The 16,713-nt window shown below is 42.7% G+C and overlaps 1 long non-coding RNA gene across 2 annotated transcripts in view; it reads right to left on the bottom strand.

Moving 5' to 3' along the window:
- Window positions 1-8,523: 8,523 nt before the first annotated feature.
- LOC147754287 (uncharacterized) overlaps window positions 8,524-16,713 on the bottom strand; it is a 10,103-nt gene continuing 1,913 nt past the window's right edge. Inside the window, exons 2-3 of one of the 2 annotated variants that reach the window (XR_015317468.1) lie at window positions 16,208-16,366; window positions 8,524-8,919 (exon numbers count right to left, since the gene is read on the bottom strand). This is a non-coding gene — a long non-coding RNA (uncharacterized LOC147754287). Of the gene's footprint in view, window positions 8,920-16,207; window positions 16,370-16,713 lie in introns of both variants that reach the window. The other variant, XR_015317467.1, reaches the window with a different exon arrangement.

Here is a 16,713-nt window from a genome sequence, read left to right as displayed (position 1 = left end):
TGGATCCGCTTTTAATTGGACATTGTCACTATCAAGTAGAGATAATTACCACACACGAACAACTGACAAAGAGAAATATTAACATACTGAATTATTCATTCAGCGTGAGCTCGTTTACAGTGTTGTTATCAAATAGCGTTTTTGAATCGTCTGCTTAATTTTTCGCCTGGATAGCGTAGACGGAATCGGCGAATAGTAAAATTATATAAGCCGTGTAGATGAATTTTCTTGTTTTTGCATTTGGCTTGTTTTTTTTTTTCTCTTTTAGGACGTTTTACTGTTAGATGTGCTTCGTCCTAGTTTACGCACGACATGCGTGACATCGTTTTTATGGCGTTCGTTTCCATCTTAAGTTTGTCGTGTCCGTCACAAACTTCAATGTGCCACCTGAATTTTAGACTTTGCTAGGCGTTTGCAGTCATTTAACTACCTTTTTTTCGTTTCCATATAGAATCTACCAATCCTTATTAAAATGTTTGCCGTCTTCGGTGATGTGCGTATAGCGAGCAACGTCGAAACTCCTATAACTTATCGGTGAGATGATAGTTCGCTAACGAGTAATAACTTTATTTTATGGTCAGTTTCCGCCTTCGACCCAAATTTCTTGTTCGGCCATATTCCCCGCCCTAATTCTCTCCCAAAGCCGTTCCCAATGAATTTCAAATCATTTGCAACGACCCGTTTTAGGTAAATTATTGTAGAAAATCTGTTTCTGCATCTCCGTATAGCCCATGTAACTTCATTGGCAGTACGACTTAGACAATTCAACGCTTCGTACCCGTGTCATACTGCCTTGGAGTTTGCTGAGCAATAAAATCTACTTGTCCATTCGTTTTATTGCATGAAGCTTCCCGCAACGAAACAATGAGTTGCGTTCAGCACAACAGCGTAGCCGCTCTGATAAGGATTGAAATTGAAGGCTCCAGTATCAGGGACTGAGAGGTTTCCAACACAACTTTCGGTAGCCATCTAGTAACAAACAGCCGCTACTTCGGATAGGTCAGAGAAGCGAGCAGCGGAATAGGGCCATGGCATTCTCGCTTCGCTCCGTTTCATTGCGAGCGACGAACAACGGTTGAGAGAGGTCCGTGCTGGCCCGAGCGCGGTCGGTGTCAGTAAAAGAACCACCCGGAGGCCATTTTCCTTCACCGGAAAAGGCAACGGCTTCCCTTTTAAATTAACCCTACGACCCGCGCAACCAAGACGGCAGGACCGACCACAACGAAAGCCACCAGTCAGCAAATAGCAAGCGAAACGACAGAGTTGAGCGGACCAACGTCATCGTTTGATTTATATTTTGACCCTCGGGCCTTCTTCTTTTGCCGCTGCCGCCGCCACTACTAGGATTGCTAGCGCTTCTCCGCTTCGATCAGGCTGTGGTCGGGCGGAAATCTAGCGAGGTTAAACAGGGGTTTTTGGAGCGCTTACCAGTGATAAAGAAACCACCGGCAGCAGCAGCAGCAGCAGCAGCAGCAGTTACAATGACATAGTATTGCCAGAAGCAGCAGCGGTAGCGATGAGGCAAACGACGGCTTACTCCTCCCACCCCCGGCTGTTCGTACTCGCTGATGGTGATTTTGGAGGAGAATGCGTTCGTTCGCGGAGCCCCGGTGGCGCTGCTTTTCCGGCTCTACGCCCCGTCAGCCAACGGAACAACTGAGCGGCTCCAAAAGAACGAAGAGGAACCGAACCGGGAATCGGAACTGAGCCTGGCCATTGGGCCGGGTTCGATAAAAGACAATTCCAAAAGGCATTTGTCAGACCCGCTATAGCGGGTCCTTTCCACGCAGTGGAACAAGAAAGGGTCTGTATTGGTATATTGTATATATCTGTGTGCAGGTATGTGATTCAGCGTGTCTCTGTATGTTGCTAGACTTGGATCAAGATAGGAACAGTTTTGGACAGTTGGGGGGAGCACCGATGACCAATAATATATGAATTGTAGGTTAGGCTAACCGGTTAACTAGTGTACATTCTAGCCTATCTTTTTCCTCCGCAAAGAAGCATGTACGAGGGAAAGGAAGATAGACAAACCTTGTCTTAAAAAACGCGGACCCACACACAACCTGGGACCAATAACCCTTTTCTTGGCCGTACACTCTTGTCAGTCAGAGGAAGAGGAACCAGTTACGACCTGAAACGACAAAGAACTTATAGAAGTCCTTCGATGCTTACTGCCGCCTAAACCGGTGGCGGGCTCTATAAAAATGCAGATGACGAGGTCTCTCAACGCCGGGGAGCGCACTCGATTTTGCTCGGCATCTTTTTCGCTGAAACATTCGTTCCTGCACGAATCATAGCCGTAGGGCATGTCTAGGGCAAAGTCTAATAACCGAATACTATTAGCAGTACTGGCAAGGTAGTAATTTTTTATCGCATGGCCCATACGGCTACGGGAGTGTAAATTTTTCGTCCAAAGACCAAGGCTTGACAAGGCCTTAAAAGGCACGCACTATCGAGAGGAGAAACTCGACAGGGTGAACATCGCCACGATACCTAAAACATATCGAAATACTCACAGCGGACGGTCAGCAGCTGTAAAAACAAATTGACATTGCAGGAAGCATAGTCCTACTTGCTTCTAAGTAAATGGCTAAGCGTCAGTTAAACAATCGACCCCGCCATGCTTTTCGTGGCTAAACGGTTAAACCCTATTTCCTGTTGTCGGACGAAGGTAGACAGTTTTTTTGAACTTGGCTTGGCTAATGTTTAGCACGTATGTCATAACTCGTTGGAGGTACAGACCACGCAAAGACTGTAGCGCAGTGAAGTCGATGAGTGGACTGAGGCCGGCTGATCTTGGGGACAGAAAAAAATTGTACTTGTAAAACTATCCTCTTTTCGGGCAAGCGTAGTGTAACCCGAAGGAGCCGGTGCTAGCGCTGGCACGATAGCTTTAGCAGCAACTTTGCAACGCGACGTTCTAGGAAATAAATTGACAAATGCCCGCTAAAGTTCCTAAGTTCTCCCCTTAAGTTGAATCAACTAGGTAGAACACTACACCTTTTAAATTCTGTAAGGCCGCGTATGATAACGGGGCTAAGAACGGGGCATAGGAAGTCAGAAACAGAAATTGACACATATTTTGAAAACCTACAGAATTGAGCTTTGTCTATGGGTTGAAGAGTGGGACATTGTACTTGAGTATTTGAGGGACTTTTGGCAAGCAACGGCAATGATTGACGAGTTTCAATAAAGGATGGCAAACATTGTCCAACGTGGACATCTCCGTAGGCCTTTTGGCACCAGGGAAGTGGTTTTTGAGTTAAGAACACAGGTGTGCGTGTAATCGACCTCATCTACGTGCTTTACGTTACTAAGCCGAAAATTATCATCGGACACTAACACACGAAACATACATTTGAGCATAGGCGTCCAACCAACGCGAGAACTGCCGACGAACCACAGAACTTAAGAAAGATATAGCTAGGTGACCACCAGAAGAGTGGTATCAGTAAAAAATAAGCCTATTCTTAATATGTAGTATTCGTATACACAGAAACTTAACTCTCCGTAAGGTTAGCATGTGAGATGATGGAAAACAGATACTGTTTTACTTGTACAATTTTTTTTCAGGAAATATATGTATACGTCATGGTACAAATTCGAAACTAACAATCTGTTAGTATTGTCAACTAAACAGGTCAACATCGCTTCGCCGCCATATACATCTTTCTTTCTTTCTCCAGAAGAAACATACAGTAAAAATAATTGGAAAATGTGTGTTGTGCCGTTGGAAGTAATCCAGTTGGAAGCCGGCGAAACGTTTACCTTGTGGAGGTTTCACATTAAATCGTAGATGTCTTTACGATTCCCTTATATATTCCGCATGAATTTCACTATATGTAAATAATTATTTACGAAGCATCAATCATCGTCATGCGCCTTCATATATGTCAATAAAGGCTCACGAAGTCTAGGCGGCGCAGAAATGCTGCCTATTCAAAGAGGTTACTTTCGTACGCCGCTGCTAATGAGTCTTTACTATACGAAAGTTTGTACCATCTTTAAATGAGCGCTAAGGATGATTACAAACGAAATATTCTGAGATTTTGTTCTTATTTCTAGTCTATGACAAAGCGAAAATGAGAGTAGAACAAAGTCTTCCAATGAGTCATTTATGCGCCTTCTAGCTTTTAGAGACCCTGTTGATGAAATGACACTACTATAACCCTGCAGATCAGAAAGGGGATGATGCGATTCGAGTCCCAGCTTGATTAATTGTACTTTCAAACCATTTAGTGCAAAATGTCATTCCGAGTCTCTCTTTTTTTTTATTTCTTCTGCCACTTTGCACATGTACTACGGGTTCTATCCATGATGAACTGTATATTATGGATTGGTAAATGCCGACACAGGATTATGACTGATCGATACCACACCAACCTGCGGTTTTAGTCTTACGCACGTCAACGGAAATGTCATTCGCAGGTGTGTGTAATTGAAGACAGATGCAGAAGGAACGATAAACCGTCGAAAGGGCGATTTCCCGTAGACTCCACTAGCATTCTCGCTCCATCGGGACCGAACGTCGTACCTATGTTTGCGCTCGGCGTGCTACCCACCCTAATGTCGAGGATCATCAGGACCACTCACACCGCCAGTTTCCTGCGTATGCAGATACGCATGCGACCCCAGAACTGGAAGAAAGGACGTGGCGGTTGTGAGTGACGATAGGATGATCTGCGCAGGCAATGGAAGAATAGCTCTGAGGTTGGGTAGCTTTCACGCGAGAGAGCGAATAATCGGAGACAAACGACCTCACGTCTGGCTCGTATGCAGCCACAGCAGCACTCTTAGTTTTTTGTGATCTGCTTCGCTTTCGACCTGCTCCTTTATTCGTCTTATGCTAGGAGCCTTCGTGCAACTTTTTCCTCCGCTTACCTACCTTCTCGCCGCTACCAGCACCATCATAGCCAGAACGAAGCTGGCAGTCAGCTCGATCAAAGAAAAGCAACGACTTGATCCGTTCGGACTTCCAACCACCGTCAGACTGCGTGACATAAGCTGTTCGGGTGCTCTGGCGAACAACTCGGCAGTTCGACCATGCAGATCATTACTCCTTGGCCCTATCCCCCTTCCACTAGCATTTAGTCATTTTCAAACCCACAGGCGTCTTTACAGCCCCAACCCAGTCCAGAGACTAAGAGTCGACCCCGCCGACTAACGATTGCTGGTTGCACTCCCAAATCCCAGGCAAGTCTCAGCTCTGTGCGTAAATACAGCATGGGCTTTCATCAGAATTCAAATTACTCGAGGTCAACTGTTCTACGACTAGCGTAACGACAACCCAGTATTTTCTACTTTCTGTATCCACGTCCTAGTTGAGCTGCACACGCCACATATGCCAAACATAAAATCTGGGCTGTCCCGCTGCTAAGATTTTTCACATACATTTCATGACGGATGACATCGGTTCACAATAAATCAAGAAGCCTCAACGCTGCTCCTTCCAGAACGTAGGATACCTAAACGCTTTTAGAACAGCAGCTACATCAGCGATAGGAGCAGCAGTACCAGTGTCAACGAACTGCAAAACGGACCACCAACGTGACGAGGATTCGATTTGACAAGAAGAACAGAGGGGGTTGGGTGAGGATCTGGGAGGCAAGCATCATGCCCCATGCTCGGGTCGAACTTTAGGTAATGGTATATAGCGAAGACCCCGTTTCCCCCCGCTTTCACGACACTCATCGGGACGGGAGAGAACGGTGCGTGATACGGCATGGCGGAAAACTACGTTTCCTATCTTAAAAGGCTGTCTGTTTGCTCAGCCTTCTGTTACCGCTGCTGTGAACGTAACTCCTGGCAGATCCATTAAGCACAATCAGTGAACAGAGGGCCGCAGTAAAAGTATGCGCAATTATTCTCACTATGCATCAGCTACCTTTATCGTCCTAGCAATCAGCACCATCAAGACCATAATCAACATCTCGTGATCTTCATCACTATTGCCATCAGCGGCTTCCTCATGAACGTCTTCATTCCCTTATCCTCATATGTTCGCCTCCTTTCGTCTTTGTCAGCCCCTGCTCCCGTTTGTTCTTAGAAAAGGCCTTTCTGCATTAAGGAGTCGACCAGCGCACAGGCAATAGAAACAGTTGTGACCCTAAATGCATGCTTTTTCGCGTACAACTGGTAGTGCCAGTCAAATTGTTGTTGATCTGCCATACGTTGGAGAGGACGAAAGGGGGTTCAAACGTATTGTTCTGAATAGTCTATTGCCGATTGTTTGAAGTCATAAAGCTCTCAACAGAGATCGAATAGGGGCAGAAGGGTAAAATGCAAACCGTGATAATTGGAAAAATATAACTGGCAATAATTGCTATCAGGAAATGAGAAAGGTGTATGTCCGCTGATTAGAGAGTGGCTCTCTTTGTACTGTAGAAGAACGTGCGCTCGAAAAAAAAATAAGGAGAAGCTCGAAAAACCAAGAGACGGTGTGGCAACGGGATGATTCAAAGGAATAAACGAGTATGAACGAAAATAGAACGAGCTTAACGTTGCCGTTTTTAAAAAATAAAAAACAGATCCATTATCGTTTTTATGGGTGTCTGAGTACTAAATTCATTAGATACTTATTGAATCCTTCTCAAAAAGGATTTATGTGGCTGGTCACTTACTTCCATCACGAATCAATGCAAGAACTAATTTTTAACAGCAACTATGAAAGAAGCAGCATTATTACCCATAGGCTTGCTGCAGCGTCAATCAAAAGCGCCATACTTATGTAGGCTTATAGTAGGATTTTAAAGGTCTCAGAATTCTAAGGGTTCAACAAAAGCCAACGATGCAATGGAGCATAAAAATCCCGCAAAGACTCACAATTACATATTAGGTCTCCGTCCATATTCTAACATCTACTTTTGCTAAGACGAGTTCCTACCTTTCTGTTGTAAACAAGTTAGTTAGTTTCACAGGTAAGAACGGTAGCTGACCACATGCCTGCCGCGAGCAGCAGCTTGCCAGGGTGTATATCATTTCGCTCAAAAAAATCTGCATTTGAACAGAATGTGGCGTACTATGTTGTGAAAGGAGATATTTTAAAGCTTGAGGTTATCCACAGCTTCTGGTGATGGCCTAATTAAGCCACCATTGAGGACACGATTAACCTACCCTTAGGCCCAGAATAGGGGGGATCTTTAAAACCGTGACTGTACCTGATGTGGTCGCAATTCATAGTCGATCTTTTTTTAGATGGCGGCGGCAAAATCGATACCGAAAAATATAGATAATTAAGCCAAAAGACTTTATATTGATATAGTACGTGTAAGATTTGTGGCGGCATTTTCTACATTGGAATAAAGTCCCTATCCTGCTAGAAGCATTGTCTTGTGTAAAATGATACCTATAGAGTTATGGTAGCATAGCCCATGCTATGAGGAATCTATATGTTGTATGTTATATCGATGCCGGATATTATTTAAGCTATCCACTCTAGGCTAAACTAGAAAACTCTAAAAAAATTAGCAAGAACTTCAATGTTTCAAGGTAAATGATTTTAGGAGCAACGATGCTTCGCATGAGGCCACTTAGATACAGAACACTATTTCTTTTTATCTATTTCCGCAGGTGAACCTTTGGAGCAGTCCAGTTGAACCTTGTTCTACCAAGCAATGTCGAAGGGGTTTCTGAAAGCTCGTTCTCGTATGAGGCGTCAGGGCACATAGACTGTTGAATGTATTGGCGTTCCCATTGTAGCGACTAAAAAAAATAACTAGTCATGGACGCATTTGCCCAAATACACCTAACCATATGTACAATTTTTTCCCTCATTTATACTTACGGCTGCTTTATGCTTATAGAAAAACTTGGCTGGACGGCAAACCGTCTCTGCCTGTGCAGTACAAGTGGATTTTGTTTTGATACAGCTGTAACCCTTGTGCACGATATATACGAATTTTGTATTCTGTGACTAAGTAATCGAATGGAGCCTTACCAATATTTCACCGGTCATGTTTATCTCGACTGTAGAAACACTTTCTCACAGCTGTTATCTGGACCGCTAAAATCACTCGTCGAACGACGACTAAAAGTTCACCGCCAACTGGACGGCGACGCTCGATTCACGGGGAAATATCAAAACGACAAAGTCGAATAGACGCTAGGTAATAAAAGCGTACGCCACTTGATAAAGCAGGCTCAGGGTGGCAATATTATTGTCTGTAGACATTTAACGAAAATGCCTTCACATTCAGTGATGCGATTGACGCTTTCCGTGATAACCTATCGATCGACTACGCAGAAAACAAACGACCAATCACCTTTGACTCTGCAATGAAACCAGCTGACCACCAGGCGCTGGGCATTAATCGCGAGGTAAAAGCTATTAAAAAATCTTCATGAAGATATTAAATACCTTCATGGACAGACAACCTTTGACAGGCAGCAAATCACAGCTTGACGAACAATAGCCACTAGACAAATGCTGAGGACTATGTGGGTTATGGTGGGCAAAACACAATTTTATAAACTGGTGAAGCATGCTGTACGCTCGAAGAGATGCTTATTCGAAAGGAAAGATTTTTCTCTTTCTACAAGGACGAACCGTATTTATTATCTTAGTATATCAGCAACGATACAGAAATTATCGTATGTCTTTCTATTGTATTCAGTGTTCAGAGTAGAAGTGTATTTGTGTAATCTACAACGATGATGGTTAACATATATCTGTGCATTGATGAACCGATTATACGTCGCTGGCAGTCAGTCTTCAAGTATCAAGCCAAGTAGCAGTGGCTTCCTCAACCGCTTTTACCTCAGGCCATGTTCCCGCTCCAACAACTTCGACCTATAATTTGTATACTTTCCGGTATCCATATATGCGTGCCGTGAAGAAATTGGACGATTTTCCACAAGGCCAAGATGCCTGCGATAGTAGTATACACAGATGTACATTGTTCGGTTATCAACATCGTCCTGCAAAGTTTATGAGTCAAGCAGAAATTCACTGGATATGTATTTACCAAGGACTTATAATACAACAAGAATAATACTTAGTGTCTATTAGCAGTTAGCTGATCGTTGACCTCCCAGTTCGTTGCTCCATCCAGGCATTGATTAGTAAGATACACAAGATGGCTTTTAACCAGGCTGTCAAATGTACTTGTGAGGGCAGCCACCGACCTATGATTTGATTGGAACTATCTAAAATAAACCGGCACCTCAGTGCACTGGGTCGGTGTTTTGCCCAGGTTCAATCGTCACATTTACGATTTATGCTCGGCGATAGACGATAAACAGTTCATCCCGTCAGAATCCTATTGGCGAAGCTATTTAGACATTCGAGAACACTATGAGTTACGATGGTCAGACATATGCAGTGTCAGAGTCAAAACAGTCGATCGAAACATCGATCACAATAACGTTTCGTTCAATTTCCGAACAGCCTAGTTTTCTATTCCACCGCTCATCGACGCTATCACCAACAGTCAACATATCATTTATAACTAAGCATTACGCGAAAAAGATTATTCATCCTGAACCTTCCTCGTTTAGCAAACGTGACAGAAGATTTCACAGTGTACCACACTATTCGATGATCTGACAGTTCCGATGGCAAGGAAATGTGGTACATCGTATCCGATCATTCCTTAGTTGCCACCGAGGCTCGCAATAATCTTCCCTTCGCCTATGGATATCTGACATCTGTTCGTCAATTTTGTATGATGCATTGCATTGCCGAGGACGACTACTCATTTTTTTCAATGTCTATGGCGTATATTTGATGGTACTGACTTCTTGTCGTGTGAAAATAGGTCTCGACTTAATTCGCTATGGGCTTTATCGATTGTTTGTTAAATTAAGAATCTATCAATCGAAACTTCATTCAACGGGCTTGCACAATGTCATCGAGAGATTATTTTTGGCTTAAACCTTTTCAAGTTCATATAGTATGTTTCCCGTCACTAAGCGTGCGTTCGTGATGATTCGTAGAACCTATCGTCGACCCATTTGGATAACAGTTGTTTGAGTTTCAATTGGGCGACTCCATTCCCCTGGGTATGATCGAGAGATTCTAGGAGTGAAGTTTCGTAAGCTGATTATCTATATATAAACTCGGATACCTTAAACTTGGGGTACACAGCTGCAGAGCGCTTACAATGTCGCTGTGCGAGGAGGGCTGGAAGGTTATTTTTAAATGGCGACAAAGGAAACCCCTCGTCCAGTTTGTAACTTTTGATAAGGTGTGCTAAGACTGAAAGTGACATTAAAAAACTGCTATTAACTGACTTATAAAGACTGCATTAAAAGACTGCTTCGTGCGTTTACCTATACTTCATGTTTCGCACTGCCTCAGAGGGCACCTTATCATTTGATTATCAAGTTTCTATTGGCGATTTCAGGGAAACCCGTAAATAAATAGTCTATTTATGTCTAAACAATCCGTACGAACACTTAAACAGACATTATTAGTTGAACACAAAACGTCAACAGGGTGCTTGCTGTTGACTTAAACCGTAATAAGTAAATACGGGACATCTCCAAATCACAAACTACGAACGATGATTGCGCGGATATCTGTCTTCAACCACGAAATATACCCAAAGCAGATTTATGATACCAACAAAACTAGGACATCACCAGGCCAACGATTATCATTATTATTAATCGTAGCTTGTAAATCAAATTCACATCGGGATCAACCATCGTAACTAATAGACAAACGTATTCTGGTTTTACTTTTATTCAGGACTATTTTTGTAGAACCTGCCCGGAGATTCGACAGCGTCATAGCTGCCATATTTCAGTCATAGACAGCCATTATTGGGCCGACTATTTCCGCTGCAATTATATTTCTCTCCTCATGTAATACGTCACTTCACGCACCACGTAACTGAATATAAAAAGTTTGTGATAAGCCGAGAAGCCTGACTTGCACACCAGAAGCATACTACAGACAATGAGCGCTAGAGATGATGGTACGGTGACGACGGAAGTGTAAATCAAGAATGAGCGGGGAGATTTAAAGCCAACATTGGCATACGATCAGTGGCAAGTAATGCGAACTGTTAGTTAGAATGGTGGTTGGCTGCTCACGGTCGAGCAAATAGGACATCGGAACTACCTATCTGTCCGCCAGATTTGCTGGCTCGACAGTGCGCATAAAGTTTTCTCGGTCTGTGGTAGAAACGTAGTCTTAAGTAGCGGTGGGGAGGTTAAGGGGCGGTGGTAAAGAAACTTGGCCGGTGACAGTTATGAAAGGCTGTAGGATGGTAGAGTTCAGCACAAACCGATGAACCGGTTCGGTAGATAATAAATCTACATAATCCAGAGAATCTGGACGCTGTTGGGTTACGTCGCTACGCCATGGACCCGAACCTGATTGGGAATCAGCTGAAAGGCTAGAATCATATATGCCTTGCCTGCTTTCCAGTTCCCTCTGTTTTCTGATTAGTAAAACTGCGGACAATAGCTTTTGGTAAAGCAAGAAAGCTTTAGTCAGCACCAGAATTCTACCGAACCAACTACCGGCTATTAGAGGAAAAGGGTGCGTCCGAGGTGAAGACTGGAGAAGTTAGATGGGGAGAGCACCACAAGAAGACACTGAGTGAAGCATTAAACGCGTATAACAACGGGTGCTTAGCTTTCATGAGCTCATCTACCGTGTTACCTTTTGAGACCTATAACGGCCAACAAGCCTTTCCAAACCTCCATGCAGTTGTTTGCTCCTTTCGTTTCTCCCTTGGAAGATTATCTAGAATTAGTGTGATTACGTACGCTTGGCCTCTTTATACTTGAAGCGAAATCTCTGCTCTTTCTTTCCCCACTCGTTTAGTTATCGGCTCCCTTTTTCAAGAATTAAACGAACAGGAGCGAGCTTAAGGCTGCTAGCCTCGGACAACACAACCAAGTCGTCGTGCCTTGTTCAAACCGGCTTGCGGACAACGTTTGCTACCCAGCCAGACCCGTCTCGCTAGCGTAGCAAGAGAAACAGACGAACAAGATTATTAACTCAAGCTGTGAGCGGTACGTACGGTTAGCCGTAGTATTACTAGGTAAATGCAGGGTAAACAGCGCTGGCAAGGCTTATTCAGCAGGTAGCGTTGCGTCATGGAGCATCATTGTGAAGAAACGGTAAGTATGTGAGTGCGTGCACACTGATAGGCGATCAGCTCAGCGGGGTGAACGATGGAAAAGTTGTGCGTAATGAAATATCCTATTTGCATCGGAAAAAAAGACATTGACCAGTGCCTATTATTTGTCACATTATTCTGGCAAGTTCAGATGACCCTCGATCGTTCTAAGATCAATTTCAGATTAAAGATATTTGGCTTCTAACCACAGAGTTAGTGGTTTGAGAGACTGACGAATGAATACTTATCAGACGAACCACTAATCTAAATATAATATTTGTAAAATTCTAGCGATAGTAAAAGAAACCAACACTGATAGAGGTAACTCTTTACGTAGGAGATTAGCTTGAAAGTCTCACAATTTTTCTAACACTAGTCGTAAGCAAAGCATAACGAAAATACTAAAAGGCTTCCTGTTAAAACACATCACACTGAACAACTACTCGTAAAACGTTTCCTTCTGTACAGTCAAATGCTAAGTGCCACCATGCATGATCTCTAGCAGAACACCCAAGTCAAGAGCGTAACCTTTGACAAGTAAGAACCCTTCCCTCAGTCGTCACAATGGGAACGCTGCCGTATAAGCATGGGTACGTACGTATACGTCTGCGTCCGGTTCTACGTATTTCGACACTTGCTCCCACTTTTATATTCGTCGTACTGTCCAGAGACAAGAAATGATGCATCATCTTTTGCATTCGAAATTAATACTGCACGCACACAGGCCTATCTGCATTGTAATAACTAGGCTGACCGATACCCAAGAATAACCGGATCGAAACAAATAGGACATATCAATTACGTTTCATGGTTCAAACACGAATTCCTTCCAGATCCACTCTTCCCTGCATTAGGCGTTCGGGATTTGCCAACGATCAAAGTTCCTTATTTTGTGGTACGTTAAACGTCAGCAAAGCAGACCGAGTCGCCGATGGACAAATATGATATTAAACAAATGCTGTTTAAGCGAATTAGGACATGTCACAATGCTTTGGTTTCACTTAAGGCTTAAGACAAGCTATCCCAATTAATTTTCTACTGTAGCACGACAGGATCAATGATGGACGCGGTGACGTAAAATGTTCTTTTGCTATTAGCTCTTACTATTTTACCGTTCGAGTCCTTGTAGCGAAATGAACCGTGATTTTTTAGGGCGATTATAGATAAACAAGCTTGATTGCATGCCAATTTAACGCAATAGAAGTATAGGTAAAATGATATTTACTTTCATAGGTACTTATTATTGTAAACTGACTAAATCTAAACTTGTAGAATGTGTAATAAAGGCAAATCATTCCTTTCCTTCTGTTCCATGTTTTTATAAATAAAGGGTAAACATTTTTTGGGTCATAAACAAATCAACGATAATTTCTAAATTTTTCATTGAGCATCAACAATTTTCTCGTGGAAAATAATCGAAGATGGTTTGCTATTTATTTTTCTTTAAGAACGAAGGAAAAAAACGACACCCATCGAATCTTTTCGCTTCGTTAGCCTCACAAGGTATCCGTTTGGTTTTTATGGCACTTCACGTGTATTTGAAGTCTTCTGTAATAGGCTACCTTTACTTATATGGAGCTGTTTTAGCGACGATCCGATCGAATGTGTACGATTGCTCTCTATTCTTTCTTCTATTATACTCGAACTTTTTTGGACCCAGGTCTGAAGGTGCAATTCCGCATCGTTTTTTGTCCGCCGCAAACTTCCCGCTAAGCTATACTGGGATCCGATATAATCGATTTCGGTTAAATTTACATTTTGTATATAATATAAAAAAAATTAGACAATAGATGATTTTCGCGCCGCTAGGCTTGTTGACGTCTTCTTTAAACGGACCTTCATCCAGGCTTTCGATGAACACGTTTTTGTAACCCGTCTCTAAGCGGCTGAAAAAGCCTGAATTTAATCCGGTTTCCTGTAATCTAGGATGTTATCGAACGTTGTTCTACGAGACAAAGTCACGGGTAACATGAATAGATTCTTGAGCGCTGTTACAGAGCGGCGCTCGCCCTGACTTTTGAGAAGTATAGTGATACCAGCTCTTTTTTTCGTTACGCATTTAACTCTTTCGACACAAGCGGCAGCGAAGCGTTTGCGACGGTCACTAACAGGTCGTCATCTTAATAGGTTGCTAGCTTGTCCGTACCACATTCAGGCACGTCACGTCTTTTGTCGTATTGCCGCCCTTTAAAGTGCGGTATCCAGATATCTCTTTGCATTTTTAACGAACACTGATGATCGTAGCCGCTGTGATTGTACTCAAACTTCGACGGGTGTTTGCGCCAGGCAAGCGTAAACTTTTACATATATATATATATATATATATATACGTATATACAGCCGAGTAAAATAATGGATTGGAGAAGAAAGAGCCAGATGAGGAAGATGGACACTGGTGCGTTTCGAGACACGGCAGATGCGGAGAGTTTGGGTCGATATAATACGGGAAGATTTATCTTGACACGTGCGGTGTGAGCCAAGGGCTCAACTGCGGAGACCTGCCTGTGAAGCTATCTCTACAACAAAGTTTCCAAGCACGGAATCGTAAGCGACTAAAGCTGCAGACTCTCTCGCTCAGATTACGTTATATTGAAGTGTGGAGTGTTGTCGAGACTGAGCTAGAGAGCCTAAGTACGTGTATGTAGGTTTTCAGGACTAGCAACTTGGCAGTAGCGGCTTTTGTGGTAAGGGTGGGGACGACGAGGAGAAAAAAAGTCATCTAAAAATTGTTTTGCTGCCTCTTTGCTCGTTCGTTTCAGTGCTCACAATTGCTTAGTTGAAATGTTTGCTTTCGAAAGAAAGCAAGAAAAGAAGCGAAGTTTGTTTAAATGATTTTCCGCCGTCCCTACACTGCGCTTTGGTGTATTGTGGATTATGAATATTATTGTTGTCGTCGATACCATGATGAGCAACTCGTTAAGCACTTGTTTCAGTTTTCGGTATTAGGGAGGCCATAGTAATGCACAGGAAAAGCGGTTACACCCATGCCTAATCTAGACAAGTTTAAATCGCTAACATACATCAGACACCGACAATTTACAGAGTATTTAAACAAGCACTAGTTGAGAGATACCGCGGTTGAGCCTGCTAGGTTGTCAGCTGAAAGCCCTGTCGGTTTAATGATGTCGGTAACTTCTGACCAGCGGCCGCCGATAGGCCCTTCGGCCAGTTCCATTGGCTTGCCGTATTACTACGCTTCATGCATCGTCTGTGATGACAACTTGTTCTAAGCCGTATTAGACTGCCAAGGTCAACACGACCACGTCCACATCGGGGCACGAGTAAGTACCTTACGCAGACGCAAAATATCAAGGATAAGTATACACGTGATAGGTTGCCTCGAGTGAAAAACAAATACCGCCATTTCCATCTTTTCTGGCAAACAGTATCCAGACCGTTTGACCCGGATTATTATTAAGCTCTCTGTCATGTCGCACTTACGCCGATTTTATTTAAGAGTGTTTACGTTTTTAGTGCTCTTCAAAACAAACTTCGCTTATCGTCATAAGTGTCCATAAGATGCTTTATCACGTGAATTGTTCCTAGCAAAAGACATAAGTTTATTATAAATGCGAGCTAATTTATCCACATGCTACAAGTTCAACTTTAATTCAGTTATCAATACAACTAGATTAGTAAATCTCACCTGTAACACACGAGGGGTAATACCCTTTTTGCGACTTTCTTAAACTATCTACGCGCTTTTGACAACGGTGTACAGCTTTATATTAATAGAAAAATAAAAATAAACAATATGGCGCTTCGATTTAACCTCGGCTTCGCATATGGTCGTCCACAAATGTCTATATATATATATATATATATATAAATAATATAATAATATAATCCTATATATATATATATATATAGGATTGACGTGCATGCTATAGTTTTCTATAGCTGAACCTACGCGGTATATAAGCGCAGTCGTACAAGATCACGTCCCTGCAAACATTCAGCTCGAACAACTGAGACTCGTTAGTAATAAAATAGACTGCAACACAATATATCACTACGTTGCAATGAACGTTTTCTGGTTGAAACGTGCGACGCTTAAATGTAAGATCATGCTTTGACATTAGATTTTATTGCACCTGGTTTCTACAAGCATAACAAATATGAAACATTACCATTTTGGGCTGAGTTAGTGACGGTTCGTATTGGAAGAAAACGCATTGCGACCGCGCACTATGGCTAGCCCAAGCGATCATAGGACCCGGAAGGTCGAATTAAATAAGGGAACCGAAGTAAGTAAGTCAACCACGTTTTCGTCATATCATCCTGTAAACCTGCTGAGATGCGTCAAATAAAGGTAAATTGAACAGTCGCAGAAGTTTTGACGGTGCCATATTCTCACGTAAGATACCTCCATATATAATACTAGGAGACATATATTTGACGTATTCAAGCACAAAAGCAGTTATCAGAGTTCAAATATATTTGATATGACACCTGTTATGAAGCACAAATAAGAAAAACTATTTTATTTTAATATCTAGGTTAGAAAGGTATAAGTGGGCACTATGTATCGCCGCGCGCGAAGTTTGTGCTTGTAAACCTCGAATTCGTCAAGATGGCCAGGTGCAGCTTCAGAGTGCACTTCAAACTGACAAGTGTTAGACTGTAGAATACCTTT

This window comes from Varroa destructor, unplaced genomic scaffold (assembly GCF_002443255.2).
Source record: "Varroa destructor unplaced genomic scaffold, Vdes_3.0 BEIS01000007.1, whole genome shotgun sequence".
Classification (NCBI taxonomy): domain Eukaryota; kingdom Metazoa; phylum Arthropoda; class Arachnida; order Mesostigmata; family Varroidae; genus Varroa; species Varroa destructor.
Note: the sequence above shows the minus strand (reverse complement) of the source record. Positions and strands in the feature narration are given on the sequence as shown.